The sequence below is a fragment of the Pelodiscus sinensis genome, chromosome 3, assembly GCF_052426305.1.
Source record: "Pelodiscus sinensis isolate ZL-2025 chromosome 3, ASM5242630v1, whole genome shotgun sequence".
Taxonomy (NCBI): Eukaryota; Metazoa; Chordata; order Testudines; family Trionychidae; genus Pelodiscus; species Pelodiscus sinensis.
Window position 1 is genome coordinate 98769360 of NC_143054.1, and position 27949 is coordinate 98797308.

Here is a 27949-nt window from a genome sequence, read left to right on the forward strand (position 1 = left end):
CAAACAAAGTTAATGGAACCTTTTCAAACCTCAAAAAAGGTTCATATTTGGTTTGAGTTGTGGGCGAAGGCTTGGGTCAAATGTCTCTTGATTTATTTAAACCACTTCACCCCTCCCTAGTCCTGTGGTATATTTTTGTTCACAATTAAAGACTAACGTGCCATTTTTTGAAGTCAAGCCCATGTTGTTGGGTTTTTTTTATAAAGCTCTCCCTTATAAAACTCTGACATAAGTCTGTTATATTGGTTTGCAACAAAATAATCATCATCTAACACCTCTTTGTAGGACTAAAAATACTTGCATCCCCATGAGGATAGTTAAAAAAAAAAGTGGCCTGTAACATTAAATTGGGGCTTACAATTTTCTCTTGCAAACTATTTTAGTGATTTTTATTAAAAAACAACTGCATAAACTGGCTATATGTAAAGAATTTAATAGAACAAATGACGAAAGTCAAAGAACCCGATCTCAAGTTGGCCAAAAAAATACTTTTAGACATGCAGTATCATTATATTTCTGTAGGTGTGCATATAATACATATTTATAAACTTTATATTGTAAAGTAACTTTAAATGTATTTAGAATGCCTACCAAAAAGTAGTTCTAGAGGTTGCATTTTTTTTAAGGAGCAGAGTTTCTCTGGCTATTTATATCACAAGTGTATTCCAGCTGTATCAGTCTTAGTCTGTTATTTCCACCTTGCTGCTCACGTGGTTTTACTGTGGTGAACATGTGCGTAAATGAGGTTTCTCTTGTGGCTTTCCTGCAGATACTGGTAAGTTACAGATTATGCAAAGGTAGCAAGACAGTTTGCATTCTAGATGTAGAGAGAACTAAGATGACCTCTGAAGCACACTGTTAAAATCTTTCTCTCCCTGTTGCCATAGATCAGAGACCTAGAGAAAAGCTAGTGTGAGAACCACGAACCTTGCCTCCAAAGAATTTTGTCCATAGGCGAGTGTATAAAGTCTTCCTGTAAAAAAGCTCATCAAACAGAATCATAGTCCTAGACTAATCTGCAACTGTTGATTTGAATTGTCAAATATGAAAGAAGCACATTCAACTCTATCCCCAAATAAAATGTGAATGATCTTTACCAGTCTTGTTTCTGACTTCTAGTGCTTTACACTAATTTTCTGAGCTTGGATCCTTTCCCACACAGAGTTTACCACTGTTGGTGGGAAAGCTTTAATGTCTATGTGAGAATTACATTTGAAAAAGAAGGGGTTTACCATACCTATTAAGCCTGCTCCTGCTCCACTCGGAGACTCTTGAAGTCAATGACAAAACTTGCTCTTGCTCAATAAGGAAAGGAAGTTTAGGGGACGCCTTGATAAATCTAGTAAACAATACACATTTGGGGATAAGATTCTGAGCTGTGTTAAGGCAGATTTGTTCCATTCCCCAGGTGCAAAATTACTCTTCCATAGTGTAAACAATTTGAATTAGCTTCTATTTGGTTTTCTTTGCAATCTGTTACTGTTCTACCAATAACTTTTTTTTTTCCTTTTAGGCCCCAATCTCTCAAGTACTTATGAACATAGAATCATAGAATACTGGGACTTTGAGAGGTCATCAAGTCCAGTTCTCTGCCCCAAGCACCATCTAGATCATCCCTAATAGATATTTATCTAACCTGCTCTTAAATATCTCCAATGATAGAGATTTCACAGTCTCCCTAGGCAGTTTATTCCAGTGTTTAGCCACTCTGACAGGAAATTTTTCCTAATGTTCACCCTAAATCTCTCTTGCTGCAGTGTAAGCCCATTGCTTCTTATCCTATAATCTCCTTCCTCCTTGTAACACCCTTTTAGGTACTTGAAAACTGCTGTCCCCTCTGTCTTCTGTTTTCCAAACTAAACAAGCCCAGTTCTTTCAGTCTACTCTCATAAGTCATGTTTTCTAGACCTTTAATCATTTTTAATCACATGCTCACTTGTAAACCCACAACCAGTCCCATTCCAAGTCAATGGGGGTCACTTAATGTGCTTAATGTTAAGTGTGTGAATAAGTCCTTCCAGGATTGGGTCTCCTACTCCCTCACCTAGGCCCAGTTCCAGAAAGGAATTTAGGTATTACGACTCTAGAAGACAGGTGCCTAGAAAAATCACGGGAACCACACTGCAATCTCCAAAGCCTGAGTTCAGTGCCTGGTTCAATGACGGGAGAGAAGTAGGCACTTTAGAATGTGATCTACAAAACCAAGACAATAGCTGGGGAGCCACCTACAACAACCAATGGGAAATGCCGACAACAAAGTATGCACTGTGCCTGTCCCCTGACTGAGATTGGAACTTCCCTGCAGCCCAGGCTTAGGCACCTATCTTTGCTAACGATCCACATAAAACCTCCAGGGGAGGTGGTGCTGCTGCTCACCTTATAACTCTGGGTTCAGAGATTAATGAATTCACCTGGGATGTGAGAGACCTAGGCTGCTTCATTTGAAGCTGGACAGGAGAGCTGGAGGTAGCTCCATGTCCGAGTCTCCCTTAACTCAGTAGCTAGTGAGCTCTCCTGTGAGATAGGAGATTCCTGTTTCAAACCCTCTTCTTCAGTGCATTTAAGGGTAGAACAGAACTCGGGTCTACCACAGCCCAAGTTATAGGCCTCCAAATTATAAGGCAGGGTAATGGTACCAGCTCCAGCTGGATTTTGGTTGAGAATTTATTCAGTTGGGAATCTCTAAGCACACTTACTGAATTGGGCTCATCATGTGACTGAGGTGGAGAAACACTTATTGATCCCTAGTTCATTAACTGCTCTGAGACTGAGGCATCCAGATACCTAGAGTGCAGCAGCAAGGTCCATGCCCAGAGGCAGAATTAGGTGCTGAGTGAGTCTGGGCATCTACAGGATTCAGTGGGAACTCTGTGGATCACAGTGGAGCCAAAACTGGGAGTAAGGTGCCAAAGTCTGTGGTTGGGATCCTCAAGATTATAAATTAAGTAGCATGCAAACAATATATCTTAGAGGGTTTTTTTATGTCAGCATATTTTAATGCATGAGCAAATTTAGACAGATGCCTGAACACTTCATTTGACTCTGATGATGGCCCTGTTAATTTTCCTAGGATATTTGTAGATGATTGTGGGAGGATTCAGGCCTGGATCCCTGTGCAAACTTGAGAGGTTATCAGCAACAATCACCTGAAAAATATGAAATAATGAATGTTTATGCAACTGTGAAAAATATATATTAAAAGTATTAAATTACAAATCACAGTTAGATATCTCTTGTGAATCCTGCCACTTTGACATGGATAATTGCTGATTACCTGATAACCAGCTGTCGATTTTTTTTACTCTGACTTCAGTAATTGTACATTTGGCATGTCATGTAAATTGTATATTGGTAAAAAGATGTGATTGTCTATTATGGAAAAATCGTTAAAAATTGGGCGCTATCCAAATGGCTATTGCTTTAGTCAGCAGGTCCTTGGACAGATGGATAAAGTGCTAATCCATAACATTCATTCATTTGTTGGCATACTGTATGTGTGAGGTGGGGAAGATATAAAATCATTCTCTTTAAAGCAGCATCAAGAAATTGATTAGTGTAACTTGCTTTTCCATGTGGTATCTGTATAGTTGTTAAAGATTCTCCAAGTCTTCCCCCACTGCAGTGAGGACATGGATAAAATTCAATGACAAAACACTACTGCAGCAACATTAACCAAAAGTCACTATTTCACAGTAAACAAATACAAAAACAGCATCCAGAGCAATTGGAGAAAACTTCTGCTGGCTTATTCACATACCTTCCTATCTCCCTGCATCATATGTGCTTTAACTTTTATACATTGCTCATTCTTCCTTCTATAGCCTGAAGTGAGCCTCTGGCCTGAGAAGAGACTATAAAAGTGGCCTCTTAACAAGCCTTGTCAGAGAAAGACAGAGGCTTGGGCCACTTGGGCTTACGGCTACACTGCACGTTTCTTGTGCAAGAACTTTCTGTGGAAGAGATCTTCCACAAAAAGTTCTTGTGCAAGAGCACGTCCACACTGCCATGTGCTTTTGCATAAGAGTTGTGCTTTTGCGCAAGAGAGTGTCCACACAACTATGGATGCTCTTGCACAAGAAAGCTACCCCTTCCTGCTTCTCCATGTGGGAACTAACGATATGGCCAAGAATGACTTTGAGCGGGTTACTGCGGATTATGTAGCGCTCGGAAGAAGAATCAAATAATTCAGAGAGCAAGTGATATTCTCGTTCATCCTCCCTGTTGAAGGGAAAGGACTGGGCAGGGATCATCAAATTGAGGAAGTAAAGGCGTGGTTGCGCAGGTGGTGTTGCAGAAAGGGCTTTGATTTCTTCGACCATGGGGCTCTGTTCCGGGCACACGAATTGTTAGGAAGAGATGGGATCCACCTAACCAAGAGAGGAAGGAGCATCTTTGTGGGCAGGCTTGCAAACCTAGTGAGGAGGACTTTAAACAAGGTTTGTTGGGGGACGGTGACCAAAACCCTGAGGGGAGTGGGAAAGTCAGATACCGGGAGGAAATGCGAAGAGGAACGAGCAAGAGAGAAGGACCCCTGATTCAAATGGAAAAGATAGGGCAATCAGCTGGTTATCTGAGGTGTTTGTACACTAATACGAGAAGCCTGGGCAACAAACAGGAAGAACTGGAGGCTTTGGCCCACTTCAAGAAATATGATTTAATTGGGATTACAGGAACTTGGTGGGATGACTTGCAAGACTGGAGTGCTGTCATGAAAGGGTATAGACTGTTCAGGAAGAACAGGCAGGGGGAGAAAAGGAGGAGAAGTTGCACTATATGTAAGAGAGCATATGATTACTCTGAACTCCAGTATATAGAGAAAGAAAAACCTGTCAAGAGTCTAGAGGTTAAGTTTAGAGGTGCAAACAACAGCAGTGATGTTGTGGTTGGTGTCTACTACAGGCCAGCAAATCAGGTAGATGAGGTAGATGAGGCTTTCTTCGGACAACTGAGAGAAGCTTCCAGATTGCAGGCCCTGGTTCTCGCGGGGGACTTTAATCACCCTGACATCTGTTGGGAGACCAATACGGCAGTACACAGGCAATCCAGGAAGTTTTTGGAGAATGTTGGGGATAACTTCTTGGTACAAGTGCTGAAGAAGCCGACCAGGGGCCGTGTGCAGCTTGACCTTCTGCTCACAAATGAGGAGGAACTAATAGGGGAAGTAGAGGAGGGTGACAACCTCAGAAGCAATGATCACAAGATGGTAGATTTCAGGATCCTGACCAAAGGAAGAAAAGAGAGTAGTAAAATACACACCTTGGACTTCAGAAAAGCAGATTTTGACTCCCTCAGAGACCTGATGGGCAGAATCCCCTGGGATGCTAACATGAAGGGGAAAGGAGTCCAGGACAGCTGGCAGTATTTTAAAGAAGCCTTATTGACGGCACAGAAAGAAACCATCCCAATGTGTAACGAGAGGCAAACATGGTAGGAGACCGGATTGGCTTACAGGGGAAATCCTTGGTGAACTTAAGCACAAAAAGGAAGCTTACAAAAAGTGGAAACTTGGACAAATGACCAGGGAGGGGTTTAAATGCATAGCTCGAGAATGCTGGGGGGTTTATCAGGAAGGCAAAAGCGCAATTGGAATTGCGGCTGGCAAAGGATTTGAAGGATAAGAAAGGTTTCTACAGGCATGTTACCAAGAAGAAGGTGATCAGTCAGGGTGTGGGGCCCCTACTGGATGAAGGAGGTAACCTAGTGACAGATGATGTAGGGAAAGCTGAAGTACTCAATGCTTTCTTTGCCTCTGTATTCACGGACAAGATCGGCTCCTGGACTAATGTGTTAAGTGACGAAAGATGGGATAAAAATGGACAGCCCTTGGTGGGTAAAGAACAGGTTAGGAACTATTTAGAAAAGCTAAACATACACAAATCCCTGGGTCCAGACTTAATGCATCCGAGGTTACTGAGGGAGTTGGCAAATGTCATTGAGGAGCCTTTGGCCATTATCTTTGAAAACTCGTGGAGATCAGGAGAGATTCCGGATGATTGGAAAAAGGCAAATGGAGTGCCTATCTTCAAAAAAGGGAAGAAGGATGATCCAGGGAACTATAGGCCAGTCAGTCTTACCTCGGTTCCTGGAAAAATCATGGAAGGGTTCCTTAAGGAATCCATTTTGAGGCACTTGGAAGAAAGGAAAGTGATCAGGAATAGTCAGCATGGATTCACAAAGGGCAAGTCATGCCTGACCAATCTGATTAGCTTCAATGATGAGAACTGGCTATGTGGACATGGGAAAGTCAGTGGATGTGACATACCTTGACTTTAGCAAGGCTTTTGATATGGTCTCCCACAATATTCTTGCCAGCAAGTTAAGGGAATGTGGATTGGATAAATGGATGGTAAGATGGATAGAAAGCTGGCTAGAAGGCCAGGCCCAGCGGGTAGTGATCAACGGCTCGATGTCAGGATGGCAGTCGGTTTCTAGTGGAGTGCCCCAAAGTTCAGTTCTAGGACCAGTTTTGTTCAATATCTTTAATGATCTGGATGAGGGGATGGATTGTACCCTCAGCAAGTTTGCAGATGACACTAGGCTAGGGGGAGAGGTAGATACGCTTGAGGGCAAAGATAGGGTCCAGAGTGACTTAGACAAATTGGAGGATTGGGCCATGAGAAATCTGATGAGGTTCAACAAGGACAAGTGTAGAGTCCTGAACTTGGGACGGAAGAATCCTAAGTATAGTTATAGGCTGGGGACCAACCAGCTAAGTAGTGGTTCTGCAGAAAAGGACCTGGGGGTTACAGTGGATGAGAAGCTGGATGTGAGTCAACAGTGTGCCCTTGTAGCCAAGAAGGCTAATGGCATATTAGGGTGCATTAGGAGAACTGCCAGCAGATCCAGAGAAGTGATTCTTCCCCTTTATTTGGCTCCAGTGAGGCCACATCTGGAGTATTGTGTCCAGTTCTGGGCTCCCCACTACAAAAAGGATGTGGATGCATTGGAGAGGGTCCAGTGGAGAGAAACCAAAATGATAAGGGGGCTGGAGTGCATGACCTATGAGGAGAGGCTGAGGGAGTTGGGTCTGTTTAGTCTGCAGAAGTGAAGAGTGAGGGGGGATTTGATATCAGCCTTCAACTTCCTGAAGGGTGGTACCAAAGAGGCTGGAGAAAGGCTGTTCTCAGTAGTGACAGATGGCAGAACAAGGAGCAATGGTCTCAAGTTGTGGTGTGAGAGATCCAGGTTGGATATTAGGAAAAACTATTTCACTAGGAGAGTGGTGAAGCACTGGAATGGGTTACCTAGGGAAGTAGTGGAGTCTCCATCCCTAGAGATGTTTGTCTCGGCTTGACAAAGCCCTGGCTGGGTTGATTTAGTTGGGATTGGTCCTGCCTAGAGCAGCGGGCTGGACTTGATGACCTTAGGAGGTCTCTTCCAGCTCTATGATTCTATGAAAGCTCTGATGGTCATGCACAGAATGGCCATCAGAGCACCAGTGCTTTTTCTGATAGGGGTTTCTTGCACCACAAGGCTTATTCCTCGTAGAAAGAGGAATAAAACTTGCACAAAAAGCCTTGTCTTCTGATGATCTACTGTACTTTTTCTTGCGCAAAAATACGCTTGTAGTGTGGACGTGCCACAAGGTTTTGCGCAAAAATGACCATTTTTGCATAAAAACTCTGCAGTGTTAGACGTAGGCTTGGAGTTTAAAGGCCCTGGCTCGCCCCAGATCCCCCACATATATAACTTCTTACCCAGAGTGTCATCATAAAACCAAAAGAATATATGAAAATGAACACGAGACATTTATTAACAATTAACTCTTTACACCAATATACTAAAAATGTAATTTGCTTAAAGAGGAAACTCACAAAACTCTTCATTTTAGGAATGCTTTTCTGGCTTTGTGTGCAAATTCATTTATAATTGAAGAAAAGTCTGATGTTGCACGTAAATTACTGTTAACATTAAGCATTGTTAGTCCATTCAAATGCTCTTGTCCTATTTTAGAATGCTGATAGTTCTTTACTTGTTTTAACTCATTGAATGTGCATTCACCCAAATTCACTGATGCAGGGACAAAAATATGTAATGCAATTGTGATATTAGAAAATAAAGTCAACAGGCAGTTCTTTTGGCTTGCAGTCCGATTTAAAGTGAGTGCGATGTATACATTTCAGGAAGATCATCTCGTCACAGATATCTGTTGAAATTTCATTGTTGTGTGTTTGAAACTGTTCAGCCACTGAATATAGATCTTCATCACTTAGTTCTCTGAACTCCCAAAGGAATCCAAAAAGGTACAGATTTGTCACAGTGACTCAAATCGATGTGTAAGACCAGATTTCATGGAGTCTATAATAATAAAAAAAAAACCATTGTGTCGATAGTGCCTTTCTGCATCTGATTGAGATGCTAGGCTGTGATTGGTGGGAAACTCAGATGAAATGTTTGAGATGAAATGTGCTACTAATTTGGACTCAGAAAAGATGGTGTACAATTTATCACAAATCTTTTGAATATCTTTAAGAAGTTGTTCAGTGGTATCCCTCTCAACATCTAATGTAGCATTGCGAGCTTCAGTTACAAGATCAGTTTCCTGGATCATTTTTAGCCACTTCATCCACATGGATGACATTAAAATGCATTCAAATTTGGATGTATGCTTCCGAATTGACTTAAACTCAGTGCGAGCCTGTGCTGTGGGAGTAAGGCTTTAAGTGAGCTTGAATTTCTTTCTCACACAATCCAAATGCTATGCAACTGGTTTAACACCATCAATTCATGCTGATCATCTTGTTGTCAACAATCATCAAGGGAAACAGGCAGATATTGCTTCATAATTTCCCACTTTCGAGGACTGCTACTGAAGAGGTTGTACAATTACTGGATTGTTCCAAAGTATACAATTGCTTCCTTGCATGATTCAGCACAATCAATGCCAACAAGATTTCATGTGTGGTTGCCGCAGCTGGAGAAAACACAGTTTGGATTTTGCTAAAGAAGAACGGCTTGTACTCCATTGTACTTCCCAGCCATATTGGATCCATTGTCATAGATCTGGCCAATGCAGACTTGAAAATTTAATTTGAAGCCTTCCAGAATTTCTAATATACGAGCAGTCATTTCTTTTCCATTTTTTCATGAAATTATCAAACAAAACGAATTGTTCTGCAATTGAAACCTTTGAACTTCCTACAACTTTAACATCTCGAACAACCAACATCTGTTGTTTATGAGAACAGTCTGGAGTTGCCTCAATAATAATTGAAAAATACTTCACATGTTGTATCTCTTCAAGAATTGTTGTTTGCACAAATGTCCCATCCAGCTCGATAAACTCATTATGTATTCTGGTAGACAGATAATGAACTTGCATGCATTTTCCGCTCTTGTGATTCATGAACATACTTAACATGGCTTGATAAAAGTGGGTCATACTTGCTAAGAAGCTCAAGTATATCAAGAAAGTTTCTGTATATAGGGTCACCGATATGTTGACTGGAACTAAACAAAGCCAATCCCTATTGAGGAAAAAAAAAGAATGCCCTCAAGAATTTTTTTCCAATTATCAGTTTCTGTGTTTATTTTACTCAGGAGTAAATTTTCAATTGAACTGTCACCTAGTGCTGCTCTACTAGCTGATTTCCATGTAACAGTTATCTTTATGCAATACTGAAGTTTCACGTGGAGGTATTCAGTCTTTCAACTTCCTCCAATCTCTACTGATGCCCGAACCAGATGGATCAGACAGTACTGATGCATTTGAAGTATTACTGTTAAAAATGAAACTGTGTACACAGTACAGAGCCTGCTTTTCCATGCTCCAACAGAGCCAGTCTCTTGTGTAGATTTCTCCATTTGGAAGAGTTTTTGTCAGCAGAGAAGTGGGAAAAGCATAATCATCAGCATCTTTCAGTATATTACTTGGAATCTGAAAACAACTAACTTTGAGAAGTGACTGCATGTGTGCAACACTGTTCTTATCAAGAAGTCCAATATCAGGTTCTGATGCCACTGTTACACTGTGTCCTGTCCTTGTCGTAAGTTCTTTATTTTGCTGCACAGCATCTCCAGGGTCCTCATTTTCCGCCTGCACGGTCTCTAAATTGAGCGTAGATTCTGCATCTGTCACTACTGTTGGCATTTCTGTGTCTTGATTAAGGACCTCCTCGTTTTGAGGCAGTGGCATTGAAATGTCATTTATGGGTAGAAAGTTTTCATAATCAGAACTGTAAGTGTCACTGTTAGTATGGTCACTGTCTAATGGCTGAGGAGTCTTTTCTATGAGAAATGAGGTTATTGGCTTTAAACTCAATTCCAAGGACACTTTTAGCCAGGGTTTGTACAAAGACATTTCTTGGACGGGCCATTATATTCAATGCCCAAATGACATCAAAGGCTAAGTATTGGACACTTACAGCTCACTCTTGTAGCCTCACTTAGCACAGACACTTTTATTGACAAGTTTTTCCCCCTCTCCTCTCCCCTCTTTTTCTGCTATTTATTTGTACCTCTGGACCCCTTTTTTTCATTCATCTGAAGAAGTGGGTTGGGCCCATGTAAGCTCATGATACTGTCTATATTTTTTATTAGTCTCTAAGGAGCTACAGGACCTGGCTCTCCAATGCAGGGGGAGGCCCTTAGCCTTGGGGGCCAGATCCAGGCAACCCCCAGTCCTAAAGTTCCCCATCCATGGGCTAGATTGTCATTAGTCATGTTCAAGTGAACTAGAATCAGGAAAATATGGTAATTAAAAATAACATTCTTCTTTCCACCTTGCACTTCTAAGCAGGCTCTAGTACCTATTCTAGTCTTGGTGCTTTAAAGAACTACTCTCGGCTAGCACCAAAGCAGGAGGTGGTGGTAAGGACATGTTTATGATCAGAGCTGCACCCTCCACAGATTGTTCTATCATAGCTCTGGTGTAAATTGGGTGACACTACACTAAAATTGGTGGTATTGCACTGGCATGAATAAGTGAAGAATTAGGTCTATTGAGTCTGTATCTGAGATGATGTTTCCTGAATCTCTCATCAATTTACTGGGCCTTTAAATCACAGCTCTCAATACCGGATAATGTAAAGCCACAGGCTCAAGTCTCACCTGCATCTGTACTCATTTTGTTGTAGGGGAGTGGAACGTGCATCAGGGAGCCAATTATATCTTTCTGATATGCACCAGTACAGTGTCCAGTATTAGAGTATCTCTTAAACTATTGTAACTAATTCTTTCCACTAGAATAAGGTCCCTTAGGAAGAAAATATAATTATTAGTGAGAATTTGCTGGTGACCCAAAGATTGGAGGACTGGAAGATAATAAAGAGGACAAGTCATGGACACCAAGCAATTGGGACTACTATGTTAGTAAGGCACAAGCAAACACAATTGTTTCAGTTAGGGTATTTGACCCATGGACCTCGCTTCTGGATCTGCAGGGTTTACAGGAACAGCCGTGCCATCTAGCAACTGTTTACCTAGGACTCATGAAGTCCAGCCCCAGTTTCAGGCTTCATACTTGAGGTCCTATTGGTGGAACCCTTAAGCAGCCAATTGGCTTGCTGGCCCTACTTACACCAACAGCATTTTGGATCTAGCTCAAGTCCCATAATTTCCTCAAGATGCCCAACTGCCAGCACCTGCTAATGCTCATACATTCTGCCTCTGGAATTCCACCCAGTGAGATGGCCATTATTAACCAAGAACCATACCCCCACCCAGGAGTGGATCACTTTCATAAGGAACTACCTTTTTTTTCCTTTGGGCCTGCAAGAGCGGGAACTCTTCAGTTGTGTTATGCTTCTACTCTGGCAGGACATGTGGGATGATCTAAAACCAACGGTTAGCATTTCTTCCCGTCAGGAAGAAATTTTTGTTGCTTCCTGCTAGGGGTGTGCCTACACCAAAATCCTGTGCTAGAAACCCTGTGGACTTCTCCAACCTCTGGAAAAACCTATCTCAGCTCTGGGGGACCATTTTATTGGCCTTTATGGTAGAACTTCCAGAACTGAGTGGTTTCACAACCATCTTGACAGTGTTGGATTGTACTGCTGAATCTGAATCACTATATTTCCCATAGGATTGTTAATGACTGCTGAACATCAAAACACTAGTCACAAAAACTTAAAGCTCGCTTAAAAACTTCAATGTTGAAAATGTTTAATGACAAGGAACATTTTACTAAATTAGTAAAACTTTCACCCACAGTGTTGCACTTTTACAACCAGCTCTAACATTACACACAGACCTACCCCAAAAGGATATTTTATAAATCATTGTAAAGCTGCATAGTATGATGCAAAAACATGTATCTGAGCAGAGTGGTGCTAATCCGTTACAGGAGAGCCTGCTCAAAACAAAATTCAGAAAAGGTAGTCTGGGTTTTAAGCAAGTGTAATTCTCTCACACTTCACATTCTCTCTAATCCTGTAAAGCATATTTATATATTTTCAGTGACTTTCTTGAGGATGGGGGGAAATGAGGATTCCCCTGTGACACAAAATATACCAGGAGCCTAAAGGAAAAGAGCTTCCAATTTTTTTCTCTTTCTTGTCCTAACTACATACTTTCTTTCTATTTCTGGCTAGCACCTGGAGATGCAGATACGTGAGGAAATGAAAACAACTGAACTTACTACATTTCAGTATGTAATCTCTAAAAGGTTGAGGTGACTTTCAGTTCAGGACAGGATTAATGTTTAGGCCATTTTTATCCATGTAAGTTCATTCACCACTAATAAAATAGCTTTTCTCTCTCTGTGTGTAGATATATTTTTTAAAAGATTTTTGTTTCCTATGCTCAAAAGAATGAAGAATATAGGAATGGTTTGGTCCTGCCTTCAGTAGAGCTCCTTTCAGTGGATTATGTGAGAGGCAATCCACACAAGAGTCCCCTGAGAGAGATTTCACAATATTGTCCAATTGGGAGTGAAGTGGGGTTGGTGGAAAAAGAGTGCACTACCTTATCCTGAAACCTGGCATTGAGCGAAGGGCATTTCAGCCTGCAGGTCCCCATCCCTTTCCTCTGCAGCTTTCCAGATACACACAGAGATCTCTCTTTGCTTAGGGGGTGATGCTGTAGAGGTGACTAAAACCTCCTTTCATGAAGGATGGGGCAATCTATGCACAGAACGTCTCCTACAACTCTTCTTGCTGTTCTTCTGGAAATGTTCTAACTGGGAAGACTAAAATATAAGGGTGGAGTGTGAGGGGAAACTCATGTAGTGAGGGTGTTCACTCCTCTGTGTGTGCGTGTATGTGTTTGAGAGAGAGAACATGTCACTGATGAAGCTAAGAGCACAGGATAAGAGTGATATTTTTAGTATTCCTATAAGAGTTTTTTCACCAGAAGCATCAGTCTGCAGAGTATACAACTTCCCTGAAATCAGTTAACTGAACCCACACCCAGCTCATCCACCTCTGGAGATTATGAGTGAATAGAAGGATTTCCTGGAATAAATTTACCAAATTAGTATTGACTAAAATGTTAATATATGACTGTAGGGCAGTTATTGAACATATATCAACTGTCAAAATCCACATCAACCCCCTGTTCGTTGTGCAGGAGGTCAATTAAAAAGGTTAGTATAAATGTGTGTTCTTTTTATGGAGGGGAGGGGGACAGAGGTACAATAGAGAGGAAGCGTCAGGGTGAGATGTAGAGTTCAAAAAACATATGCTAGATTAGGATGTTAGTTGCAGCTAGTATTCCATCACTGCTGAAATAAAAGATCATCTCTCTCCATGTGCCATAGATTAATAAGACTCTACAGAAGAGAGCTCTGGATGGGGCTCTATTCCCACCTCTCCAATCAAAGTGACTTGCTGTCTCCCCCCTTCCTCCCACTTTGTTTTTCCACTCTACCTTCATTGTAAGATCTTTGGGGAGGGATTGTCAATATGTGTCAGTTAGCAACTTGCACAGTCCTGTGATAGTTCTGGTTGGGGCCTCTCTGAATTTGTGTGGTATAACCACTAAATAATAATACACAATGGCATGGAGTCTTGTTAACATTACATCTTTTCCTCCTAGAGAAAGGACAGGCCCCAACTAACTCTGCCTTCTATAGAGTAATGTTGCTTTTTTAGATTTTAAAAATAATTAGTGATATTTGGGGAAATGGTGATTCCACTAATATCTAATGATTTAACTAATTTTGTATCTGGATTTTGTAGCAACTATATTGCATTTGTTTTATACAATTATATATCTTGGCCCATTTCCCCCAGAATAGCTTCATAAGATGCTGAAAAAGCATTTGATCATCTAGAGCAGGTCTATCTACCTGAAATACTTCAGCACTATAAATAATTAGTGACATGGTTTACTAGCAAAAAATACTTTCTTTTGCCTGTGGAAGACTCAGAAAATGTCTTAAAAATACATGTTCACTTTAAAACTTCAAATCTGTCAATGGAATTCACCCTCTCTGAGAAGTACAATTGCTGTGTTTGGGGTAGGGTTGGGGAAATGAGTTAAAGAATATCCTAAGTATGGCATTTATAAGAAACATAATGAACCCACAGAACTTTTTGTCACTCTTTGGTTAGAGTACAAATGAATTATTGGGGAAGACTACAAAACTCTTCCCTTTAAATGCATACTTTTGTAGGGTATCTTTCTAGCAGCAGATTGAGGGTGCTTTTCAAATTTTTTCCCCTAGTGAGTCAGGAATCTAAGCCCTTAACTACATAGGAATTTTTGATGTAACCTAACCTGTGAGTTGAAACTCATACCATTCTCTTTCCTATTCTGACTTTTAACTTCTATCTCTTAGGAAGTGGCAGGAAAGGAGAGAGCCACTCTTATTTTAGAATGAGTGCCCATGCAGGGGGGTTATATCTGTAACAATATCATTGCAACTGGAAATCTTTCCCGAGTAAACAAGGACTTTTGTTCCATTGAAAGTCCGTGAGACTTAGGAGCCTAATCATAGTAGGTCACATTTTTCCCATGTTGTGAATATATGGTACAAAAAAGTTGTCCCATATGTGTGATATGCACAATAATAGATTACCCCAAGAAAGTAATAATAGCAAATCAATAGCTACTGTTGTCAATAACTGAGCACTATGAGTAAAATTCTTTGCTGAAGGTAATCACAAGGCCCATACACTACTCTACCCATGTTCTGAATATATGGTACCTGTGACAGGGCGTTTGTCCTGCACTGGCCCTTTAAGGGCAAACCCCAGCCTGAAGCAGGGCCGGGGAGTTTAGCCCCAGCTGAGCCTGTATTAGTCCATTAGGGCCCAGCTGGGAGCTATAACAGAGGATGGGCTGCTGCTCATGGGGAGAGCAGTGAGAACCTGGCTGCTGGGGGAGGAGCAGGAGGAGGAGGAGGAGGAGGAGGAGGCGGCGGCGGCTCCCTGGAGCTAGGGCAGGGCTGGGGAGGCCAGGCAGGGTTAGGGGAGCTCTGGCCGGCATAATCCCCAGACTGCAGGGCTTGAAGGAAGGCCGGATGAAGGAACAACTACCCCCCGGAAGGGGGGCTCAGAGACTGACTTGGGCACTGCCGGAGGGCAGTGTGGTGAAGAAGACGCCGCAGCCCGGAGTAAAGAGGGGAAACACCACCCCAGAGAAGGCACCCTACCCGCCGAGGGAGCCAATTCCTGAGGACAGATGGCAGGGGGGGCTACGGTGGTGAGTGCACCCCCCCCTCACAGAACCAAAAAAAAGGTAGTTTCCCATATGTGTGATGCGCACAATAATAGATTGCCTCAACTAAGATTTAAGTTTGGGGTAACAAATTTTACAGGTTGGACCTCTCTGGTCCAGAACTATTTGGTCCAGAAACATCCATCATCCGGAATGATTTTAGTTAGCTGGATGTCCACTTTTAATGGGTGTGGACAAGTTTCCCATGATCCCATAAAGTTTGTTTACAATCACCAGTCCTATCTCCATGTTCTGTGCTATTATTTTAGCTCTAATCTACCCTAAAAGTTCTCTAACAGCCCAGTCAACAGTAAAAGTGTTGGTACTGCTGCTAGACAATATTAACATCCTGTGGTCCAGAAAATTCTCTGCTTCAGAACCGATCAGGTCCCAAGGGTGTCGGCCTGGAGAGATGCAATCTGTATTGGTATGATTTACTAATTGCATATAATGGGCCAAATTCTACTGTTATACTTGCACTATTCCCATTGATTTCAATGAGGTGGCAAAATTCCTGTTGACATCAATAGGTCAACAAGTCACACCATGAGTTAAATTCTTATCTGTATATTTTGTTCATTGTCTCAATGGTGGGCACTGGTACTATTTGGGGAGTACCACCTCTTCTGCCCACATCCTCCCAAAACAAAATGTGGTCACTATGCTTCTGACATTAGGCATCTGGAATTAATTTTATGTGGGACATAAGTCAATGGAACGGATTTTACAAAACCTAGGTCAATTCTGGTGAGGTAAAGAAATTTGTGACTAAATATATGAATGACCCAGATGATTGAATATCAAAAATATGTCTGATAAGATTGGGAGATGATAGCAAACACCATAATTGACCTGCAATAGAATAAAAAGATACCCACACAAGATATGCATTTACTCAGAATCTTAGCTACTGGATATATATCTGGGAGCAGTATTAGAGTACTTTTTTAATGCTGTTAGCCTCAATGCAGATTGATGTTGCTGTTTGGAATCTGTCCTCAGTGTGTGTGGCATATATTAGTATGTCTAGCTCGGCTCCTTGAAATACCTGAAGCCAACCTGGAAAAACATGCAGGTAGTAGAATAGGAAGCTAGCCTAAGTCACATCTAAGTGCAACAGTCACTTAATACACGTTTAGAAATATAAATAAGATAGACCGTGTCTATATTAGGAGATTAGTCTAAATTTACTAAGTTTGACTTCTAGGCACCCACTTTTACAAATTCGAAGTTCCGTGTCCTCACTATGGGGAAGAACAGAATGTAGTCCGAGGCAGGCTCCCTTAATGTGGATGCATTACCTCAGATGCACAGCCCCAGGAAGCACTCTGAGGAGCTGTGGGAGGCCTCTTGGAGGCCAATTAGTTTGAATTAGCAGCACCGGAGCATCCACACTTATGTCATGTCAGACTTACAAATTTAGGAATAGTATTATTCCTCATGAAAAGCAGGACTACAGAGTTCCATTTCCACAGGCCCTTATTCTGGCATAACAAGCTGAGTAGTATGGATGCATTGCTTACAAATTTGACCTTTGGAAGGGGGGGCTAATTTCATACTAAGGTCCTACTGTAGACCAGACTATATAGGAAGCATTTCGTTTTCCATAACTATAGTTGCAGCTAAAATCTTTATAATATAGGTAGAATACAAGGCTCCATCCCAACTCTCTCATGAAGGGGGCAGGAGCAGGGTGAATTTTAGATGGTAGATTTTCAAATGCTCATTATGTAAATTATCAAGATGTTCCAAAGGGCTGGCTCACTAGCCTTTGGAAATTTGAGGTTTGGTCCTGAATTTGTGTTTTTACTCCCTGGATAGCAGTACGTCCCATTTTTGATAGCATATGGAAGTGAATAAGAGATACAGGCATTTAGAAGGCGAATAAAAGACTAGAAAGGAGGATGGGAAGAGAGAGTTCAAAGTTACCTATTCTTTTCCCCCTTCTCTTCCAGAAAACCCAACCAACCAACACCTGCAGGATTCATGATAAATCAGGATTTTTTTATAGTTTAATTCCTTCTGGTTCTCATTAGTTCATTCTTACTTAGTATAAGAAAATAGCTTCCTTTGGCTCTTCTTCTCTACTGATATATATTTCCATGAAGAATAGTACAAATGATCTAATAAATGCATTACCTGCTTCTGGATGAAACCAGAGGATAGATGCCTTTTCTGGTTCATTATGCTAAGTTTTATCCATCTTCTTATTTTGTCTTCACTTCTATCAGAATAGAGATCATTCGTACACACAAAGCAGAATTAAAATTGTATTACTAACTACTTTCACTTAGCATAGTCACGTACAAAGTCAGATTAACATCTTCAAACCAGATATTAAAGCCTGACACCATCTGATAACTTCCTTTCTGCCAAGGATCGTGTTCCTAGTGATCACTAATTGAACATAGCACAGCATCATACATCTGAGTAACAGACTAGGCTGTAAACCAGCAAACTGAGTTATACTATTACATTATCACAGCTGTCCCCAGGTATACCAGCTCTGAAACAGCAATGTCAAATTTACAACCGAAGACTTTTGTAGGTAAGTTTTAAGAGTAGGGTATGAAAGAAAGCACAGTTGAAGAAAATGTGTTATAGAAAGGAAGCAGACTCTTCATGGTCATTATTGCAACTAGTTTCCTAGTTTAGCAATCCTATAAGTTGGATTTGGAAAAGTGTTTAGCCTGAAAACTGCCAGAATTTCTCTGAGGGTAAATAATGTTTCTGCAAAGTCTGATAAAAAATATATTACTGTTGAGTTGGGCCATTATAAAATATTTTTAGATGGGGCGGCATTTCAATTTATTAGCCTCAAAGAGTATTTTTTTAATTTTATAGTTTCCCGTCTTTTCTCCCACAAGTGCAGAACAGTGAATGATGTCTAAGGTTTTTATTTTCCTCTCTCTTTTTTTTTTCCTCTTGCCGCTCTGATTTTTCCACAGATATGAGAGCTTTCAAAAACTACAGAGGAGCAAAAAGAGAAGGCAGAGAAAACATATTTCTTCTGTCTGTATTCATATGGGGGGGAGGGAGGAGGGAAGAATAAAACAGAAATTCAGAATATGAAATTAGAGAATGTTTGGATTTATTTTTATTTTCAATTAAGAGCTTTTTTGTGAAAATTTTAAATTTGAGACTAGCCATTTTTCAGTATGATGGGGGGGAAAAATGAGGCTTAAGATTTTTGACTAGTTCTACCATGATGCTTAACTCTGAAGCATTGAAAACATGAGCATTTTAAAGCTAAAAGGGAGATGAAAATTACCTTATAATGAGACTGTATTGTAGCCTTCATGGAGCTGTGTTATGTCATAGAGACCTAGATAGCCGCCACGGTTATGTCATAGAGACCTAGATAGCCAGGATTAGTATCCAGTGCTTGCGTTTCCAAAAACGCATGCCTCTACCAATGTTGATAAAACAAGAGTCTTATTAGCTGTCAACTGTTAAAAAAGCCTGTATGTTTTAGAGCTGTAAACAACCTATATTGAGTAACAGACTCAGACAGATACCTTACAGTGATCTAGCCAGCTCCCATTGAAGTAAAAGCCAAAAAAGTTGATTATTAGTATCAACAGTATCAAAACTGAGCCAAAAACTACTCTCAGAGAAGAGGGGGAAATGTTACATATCTCCTTTCTTTGAATGTAGTTAGTGCATGAGTTTTCAAGGAGATTTTAGTAAACTGAATTTCCATGACGCATCAAAGATTACATAGGAAGTCAGGGCTAGAGGAAGGAACAGAACCTGGGCCCTCTGCAACAACAGACCCCCATCTCAGCCAGTAGATGTGTCTTCATGCAAGCTGTTTCAAAATCTGTGCTTAGGCCAATTGTATTGGTTTCCTACCTCTGAAAGTGATTTTTAAAAGAAAAATCATTATATATGTGCAAAGGATTATCAACCATGGTTTTTTCTCCTTCCACATCCCATCTAAAAATATCTCTTTTCAGTAGTGGCCATTATCATAATACATAATAATCACCTAACTAAGATAGCATTTCACTGATTTGCCTCAGCAGGAGAGTAGGATTAATGTGGCTTTAATGATTCAATTCCTTGCTTTCAAATGATGTGACAGATAAGCGCACTGTTGTAATTTAGTAACCTCCACTGTTTTCTTTTTAATGAAGTTTTTTGTCTTTGGAATAATATGGTGAAGATAACAGTGGTTCTTTATGGCCTTAAAGTCTGTGAGATAGGGTACTGAGCATGGTACATTCATACAGATTTTTAACCAAGAAGCGTTTGTTACTGTAATGATAGGTAGAAGGCTTTGCACATCTGGGACAGAAAAGAGGAATGATGGTTGCTGGAACAGCTACACTGTCTGAAATCCAAGGTAGCAGTTAAAATTTGGGAATCTCTGATACATACTTCAGCTACTGCCATTGCATCTTGCCTTTCTGGACACTAAATCCATAACCATAGAATAATAAAATATTAGAACTGGACGGGACCTTGAGAAATTCATCAAGTCCAGTCTCCTGCCCTTACAGAAGGACCAAGCACAATCTAGATCATCCTTGATAGATGTCTATCTAACCTGCTCTTAAATGTCTCCAGTGAAGGAGATTCCACAACCTCCCTAGGCAATTTATTCCAGTGTTTAACAGCCCTGACAATTAGGAAGTTTTCCTAATGTCCAACCTATACCTTGCTTGCTGCAATTTAAGCCCATTGCTGTTTCTCCTATCATCAGAGGCCAAGGAGAACAATTTTTCTCCCTTCTCCTTGTAACACACTTTTAATTACTTGAAAGCTGTTATGTCCTCTCTGTCTTCTTTTTTCCAAGCTAAATAATCTCATTTCTTTCAGTCTTCCTTCCTAGGTCATGTTTTCCAGACCTTTAATCATTTTTGTTGCTCTTCTCTGGATCTGCTCCAATTTCTCCACATCTTTCCTGAAATGTGGTGCCCAAAACTAGGCATAATACTCCAGTTGAGACCTTATCACAGAATAGAACAGAATAATTACTTCTTGTGTCTTGCTTACCATACTCCTATTAATGCATCCCAGAATCATGTTTGCTTTTTTTGCACCAGTGTCACACTGTTGACTCATAGTTTGTGATCCCTTTCTCCAGTACTCCTTCTTAGACAATCACTTCCCGTTTTGTATGTGTAAAACTGATTGTTGCTTCCTAAGTGGAATATTTTGTATTTTGTCCTTATTGAACTTGTCAGAGTTACCTCAGTCCAGTTTGTCCAGATAATTTTGCATTATGACCCTATCCTCCAGAGCACTTGCAACCCAGCTTGGTGTTATCCACAAACTTTATAAGCATTCTCTCTGTTATTATCTAAATCATTGATGAAGACACTGAACAGAACTGGTCCCAAAACTGATTCCTGAAGAACCCCTCTTGTATGCCCCCCCAGCATGACTATGAACCATTGATAATTACTCTCTGAAAATACGACAAGTAGTCCTGTAGCACCTTAGGGTATGGCTACACTAGCCACCCTAGTTCTAACTAGGGTGGCTAATGTAGTCATTCAAACTTGCAAATGAAGCCTGAGATTTAAATATCCTGGGCTTCATTTGCATGTTCCCGGGCGCCGCCATTTTTTAATGCCCAGTAGCTCGAACTACCTGCACACGGCACGGGCTAGGTAGTTCAAATTAACACTCTTAATTCGAACTACCGTTACTCCTCGTTGCAGGAGGAGAAATGGTAGTTCGAATTAAGAGTGTTAATTCGAACTACCTAGCCTGTGCCACGTGTAGCCGCAGGCAGGTAATTCGAGTTACCAGGCATTTAAAAATGGTGGCGCCCGGGAACATGCAAATGAAGCCCAGGATATTTAAATCCCAGGCTTCATTTGCAAGTTTGAATGACTACATTAGCCACCCTAGTTAGAACTAGGGTGGCTAGTGTAGCCATACCCTTCTAGACTAACAGATGTATTGGAGCTTAAGCTTTCCCGGTCAGAGACACACTTTGTCAGATGCATGTAGTGGAAATATCCAGATGCAGGAATAAATATGCAGGCCAGAATAAGGCTAGAGATAACAAGGTTAATTCAATCAGGGAGGATGAGGCCCACTTCTAGCAGCTGATCTGGAGCTGTGAATACCAAGAGAGGAGAAGCTGCTTCTGTAGTTGGCTAGCCATTCACAGTCTTTGTTTAATCCTGACTTGCAGATGATTGTGTCAAACTTGCAGATCTCTGAAAATGATTATCCAACCAGTTATGCACAAAGCTTATGGTAGTCCAAATGCTTTACTAACGTCTGGGTATACCACATCTACTGTGTTCTTTACAAATCCATGCTGACTGTTACCTATCACCTTATTATCTTCCAGATGTTTGCAGATGGATTCCTTAATTATTTGTTCCATTGTCTTTCCTGGCACAGAAATTAAGGTGACTGCTCTGTAGTTTCCTGGGTTGTCCTTATTTCCCTTTTTATAGATGGGCACTGTATTTGCCCTTTTCCAGTCTTCTAGAATCTCCCCTTCTTCTGTGACTTTTCAGAGATGATAGCTAATGGATCAGATACCTCCTCAATCAGATACCACCTCTCCTTGAGTATTCTAGGATGGGTCCTGATGACTTGAAGACTTTTTTCCTAAAAATATAGTCATAGTAGCAATTTTCTCTAGGCAATGCTCTAGCCACTGAGACAGTTGACAGAGGAATTTCTTTGCAGATCTGCTCCACTTGTATAATGCAAAAAATGGCTCATGAAATTCAGTGCTGATTATTACAAATACATGTACTTTGGAAAACATAGCAACTATATATACAAAATGTTGAAGTCTAAATTAGCTGATGCCACTTTACACCATTTCAAAAAAGATGTGTTAGAAAGGGAAAAAGTTCAGAGACAGGAAACAAAAATTATTAGTGAAATGGAAAAGTTTCCATATAAAGAGAGATTAAAAACTGGAAATGTTTAGCGTAGGAAAGAGATGACTGAGAGATATATAATAGAGGTCTATATGATCATGGATTTTGAGGAGAAACTGAATAAGGGTATGTTATTTACCTCTTGACACAATGCAAGAACCAGGATTCACTCAATGAAATTAATAGGTAGCATATTTAAAACAAATATAAAGAAATCTAGACAGTGCTTGGTCCTGCTGTGAGGGCAGGGGACTGGACTCAATGACCTCTCGAGGTTCCTTCCAGTTCTAGTGTTCTATGATTCTATAAATACTTCTTCACACAACATCCACTCCACCTGTGGAACTCCTTGCCAGGAGATTTTCTGAAGGCCAGAAGTATAATTGGGTTAAAAAAAGAATTAGATAAGTTAATGGATGATCGTTCCATCTACAGATCTTAGCCAAGATAACCAGGGATGCAATTCTATGCTGTGGGTATCTCTACGACTCTAACTGCAAGATGCTGGTGTAGCCTTATTTTTCAAGTTTTTGTTGTGTAATATGAATCCTTGTTATAAGGGGTTAATGTTATGCTGTTTGTGTGCTGCTTATGCATAGTCATAATTTTGGATACCATATTGTTGACATCACCATATTGAATAGGAACAAACAACAGGGGTTGCATTCTGAAATCTCCTCTGTATCAAACTTTGGTGCCCTTTTCCCCTAAATTCAAGAAAAGAAAAGAAGGTGCCAAAGACTCTCACACAACACAATTTTCACACTCTAAAGTCTGTATAAGGATGCTGCGCCAGCAACTGTTGCTGCTTGCCATAGAGGCAGCCTGTGAACCTGTCACTTTGCCTGCATATCAAGAATCAACATAGTCAGTGTCACTTACCTGCAAACCATCCAGGAGTATCTTGAGTTTGTCCTGAGCCATATCATCTGCTCCAACTCAGCAAGGTTCCAAGTTCCACTTGTCAACTCCACCTTAAGACACAGAGGGTCCAGAGCCCAAAAGCCACTGCCATGGCCAGGTTTCCGGTCAACTGTCTGATGTCCATCTGCCAGTCATCACAATCGCCCAGCAAGTACAAAAAGAACTTTAATTAGGGATACCCATAGTTTGCTAAGGGTTAGTTGCGAGCTGGGCTTCAAGCCCAACTGGTTCTAATCATTGTGTTGTTTTGGTCTACTTATTATTTCTTCCTTTAATTGTGTTTACTTCCCTTCAGAAATAACATTTTGTTTTCACCTTATATTTGTGTTAAGTTTTACTTACCTGGGATATCAGGTGGGTTGTGAAGATATTATTTTAGTGGAGAATAATACTGGGTGCTGGGGCCAAATCACAATCTTTTAATTTATTCTCAACTGTCATAGAATCATAGAACACTAGAACCTGAAGAGACCTCAAGAGATCATCAAGTCCAGTCCCCTTAACAATTTTCCTCCTTGAGAGGTCATCGAGTCTAGTCCACTGCTCCCACAGCAGGACCAAGCACCATCTAGATAATTCCTAATAGATGTCTGTCTAACCTGTTTTTAAATATCTGTAATAATGGAGATTCCACAACCTCCCTAGGCAATTTATTCCAGTGTTTAACCACCCTGACAGGAAGTTTTTCCTAATGTCCAACCTAACCTCACTTGCTGTAGTTTAAGCCCATTGCTGCTTGTCCTTGTAACATGTTGTCATAACATCTTCAGCACGACACTCGGAGTAGATTACAGGGGAGCAGCTTACTTGAGGATTGCCCTGTTCTGTTCATTTCCCCCCGAGGCACATCCAGCATCTACCACCGTTAGTAGACAGGATACTGGAGTTAGATGGAGCTCTGGTCTGACTCAGTATGTCAGTTCTTAATATTTGTCCTTGAAGGGTAATGGTGGATAGAGAAAAATCTCACTTCCTAACTTGAGATTGTAATAATATCTGAGTCTCCTGGTTGTCTTTTATCCCTCTATTTATGCCTTACCAGTATAGAATAATGTTTCTCTATTATAAAGCTTACGCTTTCTCTGTCCTCAGACATCCCAATTTATTCTCCCTTCAGATCAACTTTCTATGCTTGCTTGCCTTTTGGACCTCCAAACCAGCCTTTTCCCAGACTTCTTCAGCATAGTGCCCCAGGCTTCTCCCTTATTAGCTGAGAAATTCTTACAGGTCTTGATGAGACTCTAGCACTAGAGTCTTTCTAACAGCAGCTGTTGTCTTGAGTAGGTTTCTTTCCGTATGCAGTGAGAGCCACATCAGGGTGTGGCCTCTTTCCTAGTCACTTCCAAAGCCACTCCAGGGTACTTTGCCTCTACAAAGCCAATGACATCACCCTTTCACTTTAGGTTTGTCTACTCTGAGGAAAAACGGATTTTTTACACTTCCCTGACAATGTTCCCAATGTTCTCTAGTTGCTGTGCCTAGAGATTCAATTATCCCTGAACTAGATGTCCCTGGATTTTTTTTTTTCCATTTGGGAGGAAACCAGGCACAGGTCAGGATTTGAAGACCTTGTGAAAGCTCAGCTTATCCTATAAAAGTTTAGTCACTTGTGTTCAGCTTACTTTAATGAAATTCGAGTAGATTAACAATGGTCTGAAATATTATCCTAACCTCAGACTTCTAAGGCTATTGGAAAAAAAGTTTAGTTTAATGTTTTGTTTTTGCGCACCTTTTCATTTTTTTTTCTTTTTTGGCCAAAATTGAAATGCCACAAAAGGGGGGAAAAATCTTCCTTAGCCTGCAACTAACAAGAAGTGCCAGAATCTCATGAAATAATGTGTTCTTGAAGCCCTTTCAGTTTAGTTACAGCCAGGACCAAAAAGATTTGGATCAGCTGCATAGCCTAACCTGGATCTTTTCTTTGGACCCATCAACTGCCCTTGATTTTATCAGGATTTACTGGGTTGCTTTACAAGCCAAGGAATGAAGATACTGAATAACTCAACAATGCAAAGACTTGCTGTAGCTGCAACAATGGGACTCATGTCCTGATGTAAGATGAGACTATCCGCACTCAGACTAAAGTGCAGACTGTCAAAACATAGCCAGGAGCCAAAGCAGTGTGTTTTGGAAGAAAAATATGTATAATTTCATAAGGTGCTAGGTGGGAGACACTGATTAATGTACACAATGTGTGTGTGTGGGCAGAATAACTACCTCATACTTCATTATTTCTAAATCCACGGAATAAACTGACAACGGATGACGCTAAATTCCATCCAGAGCAATCGCAGATTGTTTTCATAGTAACTAAAAGACTTCAAATGGAAAAAACATAAACACTTAAAATCCCAATAAAATCTTAGCAAAACCCATGTCTTACACACAAAGCTTAGTGGTATGGTATGTTTATAAGACTTCTGAAGAAGGACACAGTGTGGTTTAGGAGACTAGCATGGGATTGAAAAACAGGAGTTCCTGTTCTTCTATCCCAGTCATGCCACAATTCACCCTGAGTCTGATCCAAGTCCTGCTGAAACCAGTGGAAAAATTCAATAGGAGCCTGATCTGACCCTTAAGTGGCTTGGGCTTTAGGGAAGTTACATGCTGCTGAACTTTCACAAGTGGTCACTGGTATTTTTAGTCCCATCTTTTTGTTTTTTGCTAGAGATACTGAGTTCCTATGTATTCAGCATGACAGATGATCATACTGGAGGTCACAAATTTAGACACCCCTCCAAACTGGTAGTAATTTTTGAAAATATTGGTTTTAACCTCACTGAGACAGCCTCAGCCCTGCTCAGATTTATCTGTCACATTAGGAATAAGTTTGTCCCTCTGTTTCTAGAGCTATAAAGTGGGGGAAATTACACTTGCCAACTTCCTTCATTGGCATTTGGTGAGCAATAGTGCTTGTACAGGGCTCTGATAATGACATATTACAATAGATATCAGATGATCTAAGCTATTCCCTATTTGGATGAAGATAATCTAGTGTCTGGCTAACTAAAAGTCATTAGAGATACTGCTCAGCTTTAGGAAAGGAAAGTTCAGATAATGGGTGACATGGTGATGAGAGCAACACATGACCATGAGTGCCAGCCTTAGGACAGGCTGTGGACAGAGACTTCACCTGGCAGAGTGCTCTATAATTTAGATTTTTATCAGCCCAGTAAGAAATGTGCATTCCTGAAGCAGTACAACAGTCTAACCATGAAGTCTCAGACATTGAGCATTACAGTCTATCTTGCCACCCAGGCATGCTGTATTTAGTGGCAGTTGTTTTCTGTACACCAAAGACCCCAAAATATTCAGATGGCTCCTCATCCCAACAAGTCCAATCACTTACCCCAGATCAATTTGAGCCTTCGATCTCTCACCAAAGACAATGCTTGTAGCCAATGCTGGAGTAAACTATCAAAGGAATTATTAACTTAAGAAATGAATAACATCACCGGGCAAACACATAGGATGTGTCTACACTGGCACCTTTTTCCGGAAATGCTTAAAACGGAACAGTTTTCCCTTATAAGTATTTCCGGAAAAAGAGCGTCTACATTGGCAAGATGCTTTTCCGGAAAAGCCCCTTTTCCGGAAAAGCGTCCGTGGCCAATGTAGACGCGCTTTTCCGGAAAAAAAGCCCCGATCATCATTTTCGTGATCGGGGCTTTTTTGCGGAAAAGACTATGGTGCTGTCTACACTGGCCCTTTTCCGGAACTGTTTTCCAGAAAAAGGACTTTTGCCCGAGCGGGAGCAGCCTAGTTTTTCGGAAAAGCAGCTGATTTCTTACAGTAAATCGTCACTGCTTTTCTGGAAATTCAAGGGGCCAGTGTAGACAGCTCACAGCTTATTCCGGAAAAGCGGCTGCTTTTCCGGAATAAGTGGCCCAGTGTAGACACAGCCATACACAAATGAGTGACAATCTATGGTTTTAAAAGGTGACAGAGTTATCGCAATATGTCAGCTCTGAATATCTGTTAAGGATAAGCTGGGTTGACCCAAGGGATCTTTGCTTCTCTTTTGTAGCTCCAGCCTTGTGCCACTCTAAGCAGCAAAAAGATGAAATATTTTCTAGTCTGCTATGTTTATTTCCTTCTTCCAGAATTCAGGCTAGTGAGTCTTGCCCTTTTGCATGTTGCCTCTTCATGGGGGTGAGGGAGCAATTAACAAAGTCCTTGTGGTGTGATGTCCTGGTTCGTTCTAATAGGCCTTCTTGATAGGCAGAGGACAGTCCCTTCTCTGTTCATAGTTTCACAGAAAACATTTTTACAGTTATAAAACAAAAATGTAATTATTTCTTTATAGCATGTAATAAAATATATGTGAAATTAATGTACAACACAACTTTTTATAAAGTCTAAGCGCATTGTTATAAATCCTCACCATGCTAACACACAGACTGGTTTCCAGCAAAGAATTTCAATGCTTGGCTGAGGCCTAAAGCCTTCATCTGGTCTGCTGATATCACATGAGTATTTGAACAATTGAAACATTGCCAGCTGTTTAGAAAGACTCTTTAACCAACTCATTCTTTGTTTGTATCACTCGTGAATAATGTGGT

General features: G+C 40.8%; 1 long non-coding RNA gene across 2 annotated transcripts; it reads right to left on the minus strand.

Annotated features, from left to right (window-relative positions):
* Nucleotides 1-530: 530 nt before the first annotated feature.
* On the minus strand, nt 531-27004 carry LOC149524684 (uncharacterized). 2 transcript variants are annotated; one of them, XR_016349184.1, is made up of 4 exons: nt 23730-27004; nt 23346-23511; nt 17740-17824; nt 531-3146 (listed from the first exon to the last, which is right to left on the minus strand). It is a non-coding gene; the product is annotated as an uncharacterized LOC149524684 (long non-coding RNA). The 2 variants fall into 2 exon arrangements; XR_016349183.1 differs by having other exon boundaries at nt 23346-27004.
* Nucleotides 27005-27949: the final 945 nt, after the last annotated feature.